This window comes from Gopherus flavomarginatus, chromosome 4 (genome assembly GCF_025201925.1).
Source record: "Gopherus flavomarginatus isolate rGopFla2 chromosome 4, rGopFla2.mat.asm, whole genome shotgun sequence".
In the NCBI taxonomy this organism is placed as follows: domain Eukaryota; kingdom Metazoa; phylum Chordata; order Testudines; family Testudinidae; genus Gopherus; species Gopherus flavomarginatus.
Genome location: NC_066620.1, coordinates 192,938,444 through 192,953,436, shown reverse-complemented (window position 1 = coordinate 192,953,436; position 14,993 = coordinate 192,938,444). Strand labels below are relative to the sequence as shown.

General features: G+C 40.2%; 1 protein-coding gene across 3 annotated transcripts in view; it reads left to right on the top strand.

The window, feature by feature from the left end:
- The first annotated feature begins 774 nt into the window (after nucleotides 1-774).
- The window catches only part of CYRIA (CYFIP related Rac1 interactor A), a 70,729-nt gene continuing 56,510 nt past the window's right edge, over nucleotides 775-14,993 (top strand). For 2 of the 3 annotated variants that reach the window (XM_050950913.1, XM_050950909.1), the window contains exon 1: nucleotides 775-857. The gene's annotated coding sequence lies outside the window, so the exon portion shown is untranslated. The remainder of the gene's footprint in view (nucleotides 858-14,993) is intronic. The other variant, XM_050950911.1, reaches the window with a different exon arrangement.

The following is a 14,993-nucleotide window of genomic DNA, read 5'->3' as shown; positions in this document are numbered from 1 at the left end:
AAGAGCAGTTGATGCAAATAGAGGGAGGTGATGGGAATTCTCTGTGACAAGAATATGCAAAGAAAACTGAAAAAACACCATTAGGTCAGCCATGACGTAAGGGTCAGAATGATGGCCAATGAGGCAGAGAAGAGAACAACTGCTTCGTGCTACCAAAATGGGAATGCTTTGCGGATACTGGGTAGAGATGAGAGCTAATAAGCTATGCAATGAAATGGTACCTGCCATGATGCTGGAAAATAGGGTGACCAGATGTCCCAATGCTAGAGTCTTTTTCTTATACAGGCTCCTATTACCCCCCATCACCCCCATCCTTATTTTTCACACTTGCTGTCTGGTCACCCTACTGGAAAAGCTGAGGAAATGCTGACTGAGAAGGCTGGGTCAGTGCGTGGTTTACGCCTCCACTTACACTGGGGGTGAGGGGTCCCAGTGCCTGTTTTCCCACTTTACATTGGGATTGGCGAGTCCCAGTGCCAGTTTCCCCCCTTACACTGCAGTTGGGGGGGGGGGTCCCAGAGCTTGTTCAGCCCCCTTACCCTGGCTTTGGGGAAGGTCCCAGGGCCTATTCTCCCCCCCCTTACACTGGGTTTGGTTGCTCCCAATGCCCGGGGTGTGCCCGTTAGCTCGGTGAGGGGGAAGGTGGCAATCCGCTGCCCTGTCTGTCAGGGAGAGGACGCGGGCCTGGGGGCGAAGTGCCCGCCCACAGCGGGCTAGGCGGCTGTGATAGGTCACCAGGCGGAGGGGGTGGAGCACTGTGCGCCGCGCCCCCTTGGCTGGGCGGGCACTGGGCTGCTGTCGCGCGGGCAGGCGGTGTTGGTGCGGGTGGCTGTTGCCGGCGGAGCACAGCGGCTCAGGTAAGGAGTGAGCGGGTGGCGGTGGCGTTGGGCCCGCGTCGCCGCTTGCGTTGCCCCGGGAGACCGTGCGAGTGGGCGCTGGGGCATGTGGGCGCGGCCGCGCTCTTCCCTGCGAGCTGCCCCGCCTCGGAGTCCAACCTTCCCCGCGGGGGGTCCTGCTGGCTCCGGGCTTCCCCCCACCTCATTTGCTGTGAAGGCGGGTGGCAACCAGCGTACGGGGCTGCTGCTCCCCCCGCCGCTTCCCTGGGTTTGGGTGGGGAATGTGGGGCTAACTCGTGTCCCTTCCCCGTTATTCAAGGTGGGGCGGAGGGCCCAGTCTGCTCCCCGTCCCCGGGGGCCGCAGGGCCTGGTCTGCTCTCCTGGAGCACCTGCGGCCCCCCAGTGAGGGGCTGGCACCGCACAGACACTTCAGCAAATAGGTGGGCAGTCATGTCCTCAAAGAGCTGACACGTTTATTTCAAACCCTAGCAGGTGGATGAGGCAAACAGAAGTAGGGTGTGGGGGAATAATGCACACGTATTTAGGTGGTTGAAGGAGAGGGTCCTTCATGTCCACTGGGCTCGATGGTTATGTAATTTTCCCCCCTTTATTATAGTTTTGTGCATCCAGCACGCTGCAAAATGTGTTTTAGGCTTTGAACTGACCATTTGCCTATAAATACAGTGAGGCAATACCAACCTGAGACTCATTTGCCTTCTTTTCTTTTAAAAACAACATTTACTTTCTTGACCCCCTGTGAATCAGTGAGACTGCTCAGGCCTCACCAACGCAGAAAAGTTTTACCTGTTATACTGGTATAGTTATATCTGTATAATTCCTGTGAGGACATTCCTATTCTGGTATTAGGTTGGTTTTCTTTTTTAGCTTAAACCTCTTTCAAAGTAACATAAACTAAACCAAAAACTACCTCTGTTATGAGGATGAGTGGAAAAGACTTCTGTAACATTGACTTCACCCTCCTGGTTGAATCCCTAAACCCCTTTCTGTATTGTGATGTCTCTGACATTGAACTGATACCACACTTGATTTTACTCATCTTTTAAATTTAGCTTCAAGGCAGTCTTCCTTTTATTTTATTGATCTGGCTTTCAGTATGCTAATCTCTCAGCATTCCTGTTTTATGTGCTGACATCATATGTTCCATAAAGCGCTAGAAAGATGTTCACTTTTCTCCCTTTTTAACTTTCATGTTCTGCTGTCTCTTTCTTTCTCTCTTTTTTTTTTTTTTAAATTTTGATTTTTCCCTTCCCTTCTCCCGGCATCTCTGCATCTGCTTAGTTAGAAATGTATAATAAATCTAAACCTCATTTTCACTTTGAGCTCCTACTTGGAGAAATGAAATGCATTTGTGACATAAGATTGCCTTTTGAGTACCCAGCACTTGTCTACAAAAAAACAGAGAAATCTCATGCCAGGTGGAGAAAAATAAAGCTAATTCCTTGCCTGTTTTGTAAGATGTGATGTTATTAAATTTTCCTTTTTAGTAAAGTGTAGAGAATATTTGTACACCAGCAATTTTGTCGTTTTTCTCTTAGACATGATTTCTGTGTGAATACAAAGTTTCTTTCCTAACTGCCCATATATTTAGTTTAAATAAATAAAACTGTGAAGCCCTATAAAGATCAGAAATTTCTTAACCCTCCCAAGGCTATACTGTAATTTGTTCGTGGACATAAAAGAAAATTACAGATTACATGAGAGTAACATTAAGAGCTTGTCTTAAACCCACAAAAGTGGAAACTAACAGTTAAGGCTAAAATTCTTCCAAACGTTACATTTTTGCCTAACTACTGCAGCACATCTGGTTTATAAGATTGTACCTAAATGCAGCTAACTATGTCTTAGAGTTTCAGGATTGCTTATTAATTCCTTTGTGTTCCGAGTACTTCATATTTTAGTGCACTCCCTTTTTAATTTCCTTTTTATGCTACCCTCTTATATCCTTTATGTAGTGACTCTTGAATTCCTATTTCCTTCCACCCTCAATTTAAAAAAAAATTCCATATGTTAGACAACATTAAAAAGTCAGTACTTGTTAGTCAAAAGAAAAAATAAAGATAACACGGGGGAAACTGTAGTTATGTTGGATACAATTGCATAGTAACCATTGGCAAACATTGACACTCTAATGGTCATCAGAGTAGCTGTAATTGTCATAGTGCTGGGGAGATTCTTTATTGTCAGTGTGCTGAGGTTTAGAATATCTTCATAACACTGCTTTATATGCTCTGCTTTTCTCAGGCCAAAAAAACATGTTATTTAAAATTAGTGTTTAAAAACACATCTCCAAAGTATCTGAGCTACACAGTGCTAATCATTTAGACTAGAATGAAAATTTCCACCTTAAAATAGAAGTCCTTTTTTGCTGATGTACAAATAACCTCAAACTGGTTAGTCCTCTCCCTATCAGTCACATTTATATGCATATCTGAATATCCTGTAATAATAATGTTTAATGTAATTTGTTTTTGTTGGGCATGATGCAAAATGCCAGTAGCCTTATTTAAAACCATTTTAACGACTACATTCAGAAACTCCCTTTCTGCTGCATACATAAAGTTTGATCATTCATTTGCTAATTCTTGTAATAATATTCAAAATCACAACACTTTCACTTTTCACAACTTAATAATTATTTAGCTGTAATTCTGATGATTTGCTATTAAAATTCTGAAAATAAATTGATTATGCTATTGTTAACCCTTAACTTTTATGTCCCAAGTGGACAATAAAACATATGTAGTAAATATATGGGGATTTGGGGGAGCAGGGGGCAGAACCTGCTAGTGCTATCCATGTATGGAGTTCTACTGACTACACTGCGTTTCATTTTTTTGGCTCATTATTAACACTCTACTAGTAGTACATTTCATGCATCTCATTCAGTTTTACTACATTGTTCCTAGATATGGTGAATAGAGAAAATAATTTGAAATGAGTGAGTTAAAATATTCTATACTGAACTAGCCCAAAAGCTCAAGGAAAAATGGGGTAAAATGAAATTTCTCTGAAATTATACATATGGTGTAGGCTATTGGGTTTTTATTTATAGTTTTAAAATTCAGACTATGATAGATAATAGTTTCCATAACAAAGGGTGTAGTACATAATACTGCGAGCCACTGAGTGTCCTCCATTTTCACTGAAATGGAGAGCATGCTTTTATTTTTCTATATGTTTGTACAGTGCCTAATCCTAACTGGAGTTTTTTTTTGATGGTACCACAATACAAATGATTTATTGACATAGGACAGTGTTTTTGGGGCCATATCTGATCATGATTATGGGGGCATTCGTTCTCCATTCAAATATTTTTAAATGTTTGTAAAGTTTTTGTTAATTTTGAGTTCTAGAAATGGCCAAAACTGGGATAATTTTTATTTTATCTTAAATAAATATCAGTCAATTCCAGTGAGATTCAGATGAACAGGGCCGGCTCCAGGCCCCAGCGGGCCAAGCGCGTGCTTGGGGCGGCATGCCGCAGGGGGTGCTCTGCTGGTTGCCAGGAGGGCGGCAGACGGCTCCGGTGGACCTCCCGCAGCCATGCCTGCGGGAGGTCCACCGGAGCCACGGGACCGCGGACCCCCCGCAGGGACGCCTGCGGGAGGTCCACTGGAGCCGCGGGACCGGCAAGCGGCAGAGCACCTCCCCCCCGCGGCATGCCGCTGTGGTTGGGGCGGCGAAATGGCTAGAGCTGGCCCTGCGTACTAATAATCAGTTTTATTTCACAAACTACTTTAATAATATACAAATCAGTAAAGCACTTTAGAAACTGCTGGGGTATGATTATCTAATTTAGCCCCTGAGTTATGATTAGTCACTTCTCTGGGATTTCACTGTTCTCTCTTCTAGTTTATAGTGGTGTGTGTCTCATAGACTTTGAGATCAGAAGGGACCATTATGATCATCTACTGTGACCTCCTGCACAATGCAGGCCACACAATCTCAGCCATCCACTTATATAACAAACCCCTAACCTATGTCTGAGTTATTGAAGTCCGCAAATTGTGGTTTGAATCTCCATGCAAATCAGCTTTCAGAATTGGAGTACTTAGTCAAAAGGAATAGTCACTGTGCTTGAAGTGAAGCGCACAATAAATCTTTGCAGGATTGAGCCCTAGATGTTTGAGAGATTCCGTTTTGTGTGTGTGCGCAATTTTCTGTGGCAGAACTTCTCAAATTGTGGTCTGTGAGCTCCATTCAGGCAGCCCACACATGAGAGTGAAGAGCCACCCACCTAATTAGTGGAGCTGTGCAAGTGTGGCTTTGCTAATTAGGGGCCTGGACACGGGAGAAGATTCACATGTAAGGTGAGGTGTGGCCTTGAGGGGAATAAGGGATAGGTGGGAGAAGGTAGTGGGATGGGATGAGTCGAGGGCGTGAGGGGAATTTGGGATGCGCAGAGCTGTGGCGATGAGAGAAAAAGGTGACTTTCCCCAGCTCCAGGGCTGCAGCTGCTGGGGGACAGACGGCCCTTTTTCCCAGCCTCAGTTCTGTGGCTGCTGTGGTGGTGAGAGACCCCCTCCTTTCCAGCCCCAGCTTGGAGGCTGCCACGGCTGGGGCGGGAGAGGGAGAGACCCCTTCCTTCCCAGGCCCAGCTTGAGGGGGCTGCCTCGGTGGGGGAGAGAGGGCACATCCATCGCATTAGAAAGGTAAGAATACTGATATTAAAATATGAATTGTACGTTTTTATTTGTAGACCAAAACCAGTTTGTTTTTTAAGAGCTTTTTTAATAGAGCATTTATACAAAGCGCTTTACAATAGTTAACTAATGGTACAAACAACATTTGGAAAGATCATTAAGTCATCTGCTGAGACCCTCAGCAATTTTTAAGTGGTCTGCGGGGGGGGGGGTGGAAAAAGTTAGAGAACAACTCTTCTAAGATACAGTTCTGCTAGTATAGTAGTTCTGGGTAGAATGGTCTATTGGCAATCCTGTTTGTTCTGGCAATAAATATTGGCCCAGTTTGTAAATGTATTCCTACTTTGATCTGGAGGACAATACTGATTTGGTATGAGAATGATTGTATAGGTTGTGGAGTGTGTTTATCGGATTCCTGGGTTTAGTTCTCTAGTGCTCTGTGGTGACTTGTCAATTAACGAGTCACAATTGGGCCTTAGATTTTGCATTCATAAACCTTCCTACTCCATTTACTCCTAGGGGGAATTCTGCGTCAAATTAAAATTCTGCGCACTATATTTTAAAATTCTGCATATTTTATTTGTCAAAATAACACTTTTTTGGTAATTTATTGCAAAATATCTCTCAGTAAGTATGTCTGTAGCAATACAGACCAAATAAAAAGATTCTGGTAATTTTTTTTGAGAAATAGATTCCTTACTAGGCACATTAATACGGAACTCTGAGTAATTATTTTAAATTACAATACATGACTGTATTTCCTTCACCTGTCAGAAGCAGTGCAAAGGCTTGGGGAGTCAGGGGTAATAGAGGAGCTGAGAGAGAGGGAAGGAGCCTGGAGTGAACTTGGAGGGTTGTTGGGTGTGGGTGGGAGAAGTATGGAACAAGTTTTTTGGGGGGAGGGAGAGGTGGGATTGTGAGGGAGTTGGGAAGCCTCCCTCATGCAGACCCTAGCTAATCCCAAGCCTCTTCCCCACATCATCATGGGTCTCTGTAAACTCCTTTCCTTTTACCATGTGTCCCTGCAACTTCCCTCCCCATGTGACCTTGCACTCCCACTCAGCCCCTGGCTCAATGCTGTCACTCCAAAGGTTCCTGAGCCCACACCCCAATGTGTCCCCTCACTAGCCATTCTGAACCCCAGTCTGTGACCTCCCCTAGCAGCCTTGTGTACCCCACTCTGTCTGGCCTAATGTGGCTCCGTGGGGAGGGTGCTGTGATGAACTTCTATTTTTGGGAGAATTCTGTGCCACTGTGCATGCACAGAAGTTTTTTTTCCCCCACAGAAAATACATTCTATATTGCCGTTCTTCCGTTTGTCAACTAGAGGCCCACTGTGGTACCAGAACAGCTGGCTGGGTTCATGTTGCTGGCTGTTCCGATGCCACAGCAACTTCTGGTGGGCAAAATGTGGAAAGGAACTGCAGCACGTTTTGGGCAGAATGTATTTTCTGCAGGAAAAATAAAAATTCTGCTGGACACATGAATTCTGCAAATGCGCAGTGACGCAAAATTTCCCCAGGAGTATCCATTATCCTGTTGTGGTGTTTCAGTGTTCTTACAGGGGGACTGTAGGCATACACTGGCGTTTTAGGAAGTAGAAAGTCCATGGTATATGTAGTTCCTTGATGCTTTCATTCTGAAGCAGGTTTATGAGTAATGCATGATTTGAAGGATCTTTTTTAGTTGGAGTTTTTCGTGGAAAACATGGCTTTTTTTTCCTCTCTCTAGATTACCTTGTGCTTCAGTAAGTCTAAGGCAAGGCTTGACGAGATTATGGCCACGTCCAGACTAGGAATTAAAATCGATTTTAGATACGCAACTTCAGCTACGTGAATAACGTAGCTGAAGTCGAATTTCTAAAATCGAGGTACTCACCAGTCTGGATGGCGCGGCATCGATGTCCGCGGCTCTCCGTGTCGATTCCGGAACTCCGTTCGGGTTGATGGAGTTCCGGAAGCGATGTAAGCGCGCTCGGGGATCGATACACCGCGTCCAGACTAGACGCGATATATCGATCCCCGAGCAATCGATTTTAACCCGCCGATGCCGCGGGTTAGTCTGGACGAGGGCTATGACAAGATCATTTGTATACCAACTGACTACTTTTTTTTTTTCTTGAAGTTTTTTAGTAAGAGCTCTGGGTAAGAGCACAGTTTGAGCAGTGTAATTTGATCATTGATGTGTAGGTTGAACATGTCTGGATTGATGCCATGGTCCTTTCTGCTATCTTGTCACTTCATGTTAAAACAGATGCCATCTACTATTTTTTTTGTTTCACAGAGAATGGATTGGTACATATGCTAATTAATCCACCATCATTTCCATTTTGCAGAAACCCAGAGTTCCATCCAGAATGTCACATTGAAGAAGAGCTCTGTGTAAACTCAAAAGCTTCTCTCTCTCACCAACTGGCACTGGTCCAATAAAATATATTACCTCACCCACCTTGTATCTCTGATATCCTTGGACCAACACAGCTACAACAACTCTGTATAGATTGAATCAAAGTTTTTTTTGGGGGGAAAGAGAAGCTTCAAATGCACGTCCTAATTTCTTTTTTTTTTAATATGTTGATTACCATTTTGTAGTGCAAAGATGGGGAACATTGGTTTTGGGTAGTCTGATGATATTGGCTAGTCTTTTGATGATGATCAAGTAACTGGAATATCTTACTGATGTTCCTTCTAATACAGAAGAATCTGTTTTTTGAGGGCTGAAGCAGTCCTAGCATGGTGGTTAGCCCATATGATCCTGTCTCTGGTAAATGGACTCCAGAACTATGTTGAAACAGCTCCTATAAGTCTTATTACTGTGTACACCTAGAAGTTTGAATTTCTCCTTTGATATATTATTTGATACTTGTTGGATCTAATTTTCTGTGGATTTTATTTGAATTAATAGATTGCAATAGAAATGTCTGAGGACAGGTTTCATAGGCTCCAAGGCCAGAAGAGACCATTATGATGATCTAATTTGACCTTCTATATAACCTAGGCCACAGATCATTTCTCAAATAATTCATAGAACATATAGGTTAGAAAAACATCCAATCTTGATTGAAAAATTGACTGTGATGGAGAATTAAACATGAACCTAGGTAATTTTGTTCCAGTGATTAATTATCCTCACTGTTAAACTTACATCTTATTTCCAGTCTGAATTTCTATAGCTTGCAACTACCAGCCATTGGATTGTATTATATCTTTCTCTGCTAGGCTGAAGAGCCTATTATTATATATTTATTCCTCATGTAGATAATTATAGTCTGCATCAAGTTACCTGCTGTCCTTCTCTTTGTTAAGCTAACTAGATAGGCTCAAGGAGCTCAATCACTATAAGGCAGAGTTTTTAATCCTTTAATCATTCTCATAGCTCGTCTCTGAACCCTCTCCAATTCATCAACATCCTTCTTGAATTGTGGGCATGAGAACTGGACACAGTATTCCATCTGTGGTTGTACTAGTGCCCACAGAGGTAATGTAACCTTTGTGCTCCTACTCCAGATTCCCCTGCTTCCTAGGATGACGTTAGTTCTTTTGGCTACAGCATCATATTGAGAGCTCATGTTCAGCATATTATCCGTCATGACCCCTGAATCTTTCTCAGAGTCACTACTTCCCAGGATAGATTCCCTTATTCTGTAAATATGGCCTACATTCTTTGATCCTATATGCATACACTTACATTTAGTTGTATTTAAAATGCTTATTGTTTGCTTGTGCCCCGTTTACTAAGCGATCTATATCACTCTGAATCAGTGACCTGTCCTCCTCATTATTTACCACTCCAACATTTGTGTCATCTTCAAACTTGATCAGTGATGATTGTTTTTGTTTTGTTTTTGTTTTTTTTTTCTTCCAGGTAAAATAAAATCTTAAATATTGTAGGGCCAAAAACTGACCTCTGTGGGATGCCACTGAAAACACACCCACTCAGTGATGATTTCCTGTTTAGAATTACTTCTTGAGACCTATCAGTTATGCAGTTTTTAATCCATTTAACATGTGCTATGTTAATTATATATCATTCTGGTTTTTAAATCAAAATACGGTGCAGTACCAAGTCAAATACCTTACATAAGTTTGAGTATATTATGTCAGCACACTTACCTTTATCAACCAAATTTATAATCTCATCAAAAAATTATCAAGTTAGTTTGACAAGATCTATTTTTCCATAAATTCATGATGATTTACATTAATTCCACTGCTCTCCTTAAATTCTTATTAATTGAGTTCTATTATCTTGCTGGGATTGATGTCAGGCTCACGGGCCTATAATTACCGAGGTCATCCCATTTACCCTTTATAAAGATTGACACAATATTAGCTTTCTTCCAGTCTTCTGGGACTTCCCCAGTGCTCCAAGTCTGATTGGAAGATTAATGGTGATTTTCAATGACTTCCTCAGCTAGCTCTCTTAAAATTCTTGGATGCAAGTTTTCTGGACTTGCTGATTTTAAAAACGTCTGTCTTTATAGCTTTTGTTTAATATTCTCCAGAAGTACCGGTAGGATGGAGAGTATTTTTATTTCATGATGAAAGTACATCATCTTTTCCTTCAAATACATAACAGAAATATTTATTGAGCACTTCTGCCTTTTTTGCAGTATTATTAATAGTGTAGTGTTATGGACCCATATTATTGTTAGGTTTCTCTTGTTCCTAATATATTTTTAAAAATCCTCCTTATTGTCCTTAACTTTGCTGGCCATAGGTTTCTTCTTGTGTCCCTTGGCTTCTCTAATCACTTAACTATAATTTCTTTCTTCTGGTTTATGTTCCTTACAATGAGCTTTACCTTTCTTTCATTTGTTATATATTTTTAATTTTTTTGTAGATGTCTTCACTTCCCCTCTAAGCCAGATTGTGTGTGTTTTAGTGTGTGGTTTTTTTTTTTTTTAAACCAGCACAGTCTTCCTTAATTGTTGGATTGTGGCTTTTTGGGAATCTGGTAAGGTGTTCTTAAATGATTCCCGATTATCATTCACATTTTTCTGAGTCAGTTCTTCCTTCTAGCTAATTGGCTTATGATTGTTTTCAGCTTTGTGAAATTGGCCCTGTTAAGGCAAAAAATATATATATATTACTGGGTCAGACTCATTCTGCTTGCACGTTATAAGTATGACCAAGTCATGATCACTTGTACTTAAACTAACATTAATTTTTAGTTCTGTGATCAGCTCCTTGTTAGGACAAGTTCTGCACTAATAATTCTTTTTTCCCATGTTGACCATATAATTTTGTAGTTGGGAAATTGTAATCTGTAATGTTTAGAAATTCCAAAGAAATTTTAGTACTGGCAGCATGAGACCTCCAACATATATCATTTTAAATCAAAGCCCCCCATGATCACATACCTTTTCTCCTATGCCTTATGGATAGATGCATAAGGAGGCAGTTATCCTTTTCCCTGTTGTGATTTGGTGGTCTGTAGCAGACACTAATGACTACTGTATCTTGTACTTTATCTGTTAAAACATTGATTCATAAGCATTCAAGATCATTTTCTTTTGAGTTATCAGTAACTCAAACAGGGAGGAAGGATTTTCTCATAGTATTATTTGTTTAAATGGCTTGTTTCTAGATTGGATCTGGACGTTGAAATTGCTAGGATTCTTTCTCTTCTGAGTTGTCCTTATTTCTAGAAACTATTAGTGTCTAATGCTGCTTCAGCCTGATAATACCCTCCCTTAGTATAATCTGTTTTCTTCTGTTAGCGCATGATTATGTAATTTTGTTGTTCTGCAGTTCTCAAACTGTGGTATAGCCTGCTGGTGGTTTCCATAGAGGAGGTTCTATGCTGCTTGCGCCTTGTTTTCAGATCTGAAGGACTTGGACATCTGTAGAAGCACCAACAAGGCAGAGCCACCATAATTGCCTCCAGTAGAAGCGGCTCCTGCATAGAAGAAGAAATGGGAGCTGTTCTATATTCATCTACATTACATCTTTAATATCAGTGATGTAAGCTCTAGCATAGACCATGCTTAGGCATTTTCAGCACTGTCTCAGAGTAGGGTTTCACAATATGGTAATGAAAATGTCAGACCCTATCTACTCTAGTGCTGGCATTGCTGCCATCACTAATGCAACTGTATCGGTGCTAGATAGTGGGTATGAAATTCTATAGTGTAGACAAGGCCTCGGAGACAGGAACTGTCATCTACCAGTGAGAATGGAGCTGCCAATTGTCTCGGGAGCTGTCAGCGAGACAAGAGCAACCTCTGCCACTACATAGCTCTCTTATGGTAGTCCCCTTCTTCCTGCACATAGGTCTCGATGTGACAGGCCAGAATTTCAAGGGAGTGGGGAAAGAATCAATGAGTTATTAAAGAAATAGTTGCAGGTAGCAAGGGGGGAAGCATGACTTCCCTGCAATAGAAGGACAAAATAGCAAATATAACAAACACAGTAAACAATATCTAAATACTTTCCTAATGTTACATTTCCATATAAACAATTGTAATTACTACAAGGACAGTTAGTGATTACAAATGAGATTAGGACTGGGATGCTGGAAAATGGGATCCATGAGACTGTCTCAAAGGTAGTCCATGCTGGGAACATTTGAGAACCCCTGTTAATGTTATCAGTATTGAACAAATTAGCGTCTATATGGTGTATGTCCTGAGGTTCTTTATAGTTTTTCTTTGTTTTTGCATCAAATATTATCTTTTTTTTTTAAAAAAAAAAATTCTGTGTGCTTTTAATCATTTATGTTGATTGATTTCAGATCTTGAAGTGAGTTTGGGCTATATTGTTTGATTAACTGATTAATTTTTTTACGAGTAGAGAGGCTCATGGTTTGAATGTTTCCCTTGTAATTGTATAGGTTTTATGGACAGATCATAAAGGTTTTAAGTGTGTGGCTAGTTGCTTATCTATTAATATAATTGGTGTAAAACTAGTTAGTTACATTTTGACAAGCATGGTTGGGATTTGACTATTTGTTCATTCTGTCATAGATAGTTGCACATTGTCTGACTGTCTTTTACTGAACTAAAAGTAAATCTACCAAAAAAAAAAAAAATCCCCTTCTGTTCTGCTACTGAAGAACGCTGGGCTGCTAAGTCCTTGCAGTCTGAGTAACCACAATTGTAGTAAATGTTAATAGTTTTGTGAACACAGTTACATTCTGTCTGATCTGTTTTATTTATAAATGGTTACTGTCAGGTTAAAAATCACATTTAAGAAGTATATTCCTTGCTTATGTTTGAAATAGTATTTGATTATTAAAACAAAATTAAAAACATTTTTCACTATTTATGCTGCTAAATGCAAAGAGCAGATCCTATGGCTATAAAAATTTGACTAGTAAGTTTCTAACATTTCACTTTCAGGTTGTCATGTACTAGCAGTGATAGGCTTGCAAAAAAAACCAAGGTTTTTTTTTTTTTGTGTGATGGTGGTTTTATTTTTTCTTTTTTAATATTATTATTTAAAACTGGTCACCAACCCTACATTTTGAATCCTATTTGACCTGACAGTGTCTCTTGTTAAAAGTTTTTGCATCTCTTTCAGTTAGTTTTAAGGACTAAGGGTCGCTATTTCAAATGCTTACACATGTTCTTAACTTTAAGACTTGGCCTATGATCCTGAAAACACTTACACTTGGTTAACTTTGTTTGCTGCATCAGTGTCCAAGAAAGCAGGGACAGGTTGGTTACAATATTAAGTGCAAATAGCTGAGTAACAACAAGTGGCTTTTTGGATCTGAGTCTGCAGCCCACATCCTATGGGGCTGGTGACTAAGTTGGACCTATAAGTAATCTGTATAAGCAGCTGTAGTTAGGCAAATGTGTGCATGTCAGGAGCATCATCATATGAGTTGGGCCAAGCTTCCTAATTGTTGTCTGAGTTAATGAGGCCCCAAACTGAAGTTTGTCTTGTTAATAATGCAGAACAACAAAACTCATTGAAGGCATGTGGAATGGCATTTACCTTTCTACAGTTTGGAGCCTTAAAAGGTTGACAATGTCTTCTGGAAGGCCAAAGTTTTGTAAATTACATTAGTCTCTTTTTTTTATGGTCCTGTTTTGTTGAGCTGCATTTGTTCTACAAAAGGATGTGGAGGCAAACACCAAAATGTTATAGAACACATAAGAACGTAGAATAGTAAATACTGTATTACGCAGTTTTGCATTTTACTTACAGTTCTGAGTCAGTGTATCTGATTCCAAAAGATAAATTCATATACTACTGATATGGCGTTAATACAAGAAGGCAATGTTATGTATTTAATTTGTATTTGCTTACCTGTGCTGCATCTTTTAGTTCTTAATATAGTCTTTAAAGTGTAGCCAGGAAATCATGAAATAGTTTGTGACAAGTAACTACGTATGTATTAGAAAAAATATTGATTGATTTCATGTTCTATATTTGTGCTTTCAGTGTACGTGCTTTTTTTTCACTGAGATAGGGATAGTAAGTAGTAGAACAGCTCACAACATCCTAATTCATATGCTGGTGCTGAAGGGAGCAGTTCTTGTAGTGGTGCTGACTTCCTTCTATTCTTTTGCCCATAAAAGGAGAAAAACGCTACCATATGACTTTCACTGAAGAGAATCTCAAGGCAAAAAATGCATGTTTTAAAAATTGCTTTAGGAAGCTTATTCTGTTACATTGTTTGCTATATTCTATTTCATGTAAAAATGTCTAAAGTCACTCAGATCTTTTTTTTGGTCTCCTCCCTCCCCCCTCAGTTTTGTGCATCTCAGTTCATAACAGTTTTTTAAAAGAGAGACCATATTACTGGTGAAGAATAGATTTAATTCTTCCTGGGAATACTTGATAGTTACACCTTCAATGAAGATCTGCAGAATTGAAATATATTTTGTTCTGATGATTTTTTTTTTTGGTTGAACAATTTTGAATTAAAGAGAGGATTCTGATGGAGGGGGGGAGGGGGCTGGGTGTAAAGAGGGTGGAAAGTAAATACTGTATTACCTCTTTGACCAAGCCATTTCTAAACCTTGCAGAAACATTTCTCCTGGGGCTGAGAGAAACAGCTTTCCAGCGCATTCTTCCATCCTGTGTCAGTGACTATCTACACATCCAATCACTTAAGAATCAGTTGGATTTTACAGAGTATGATGCAGTTTTGTCAATAGCATTGTTGTTTTGGCTACTTTAAGCTGAAATCTGAAATTTTAAAATATGTAGCGAAAAGCTGTGATTGTAGATTGGCAGCTGTAGAAAATCATTCCATTATGTGAACATTTGTATAATGTCAAAAAAATGACACATGTATTGCATATTGGGGACCAGATTCTTTACTGCCTTGCAACCCTGTGTAATCACTTACACTTTAGCAAAGTGGGTTACAGCTTTTTTGTTTTTATTTTTTTTTTTGAGTATGCCAATGATACTCAGACCTCAGTGGTTCAGGAGCCAAATTAATGATCAGCATTACCCAAAAGAGCCACAGTAGTGTGAATTCTTTGTTTCATTTACTTTAGTATATATTCATGTTTAAACAATATGATGGGGAA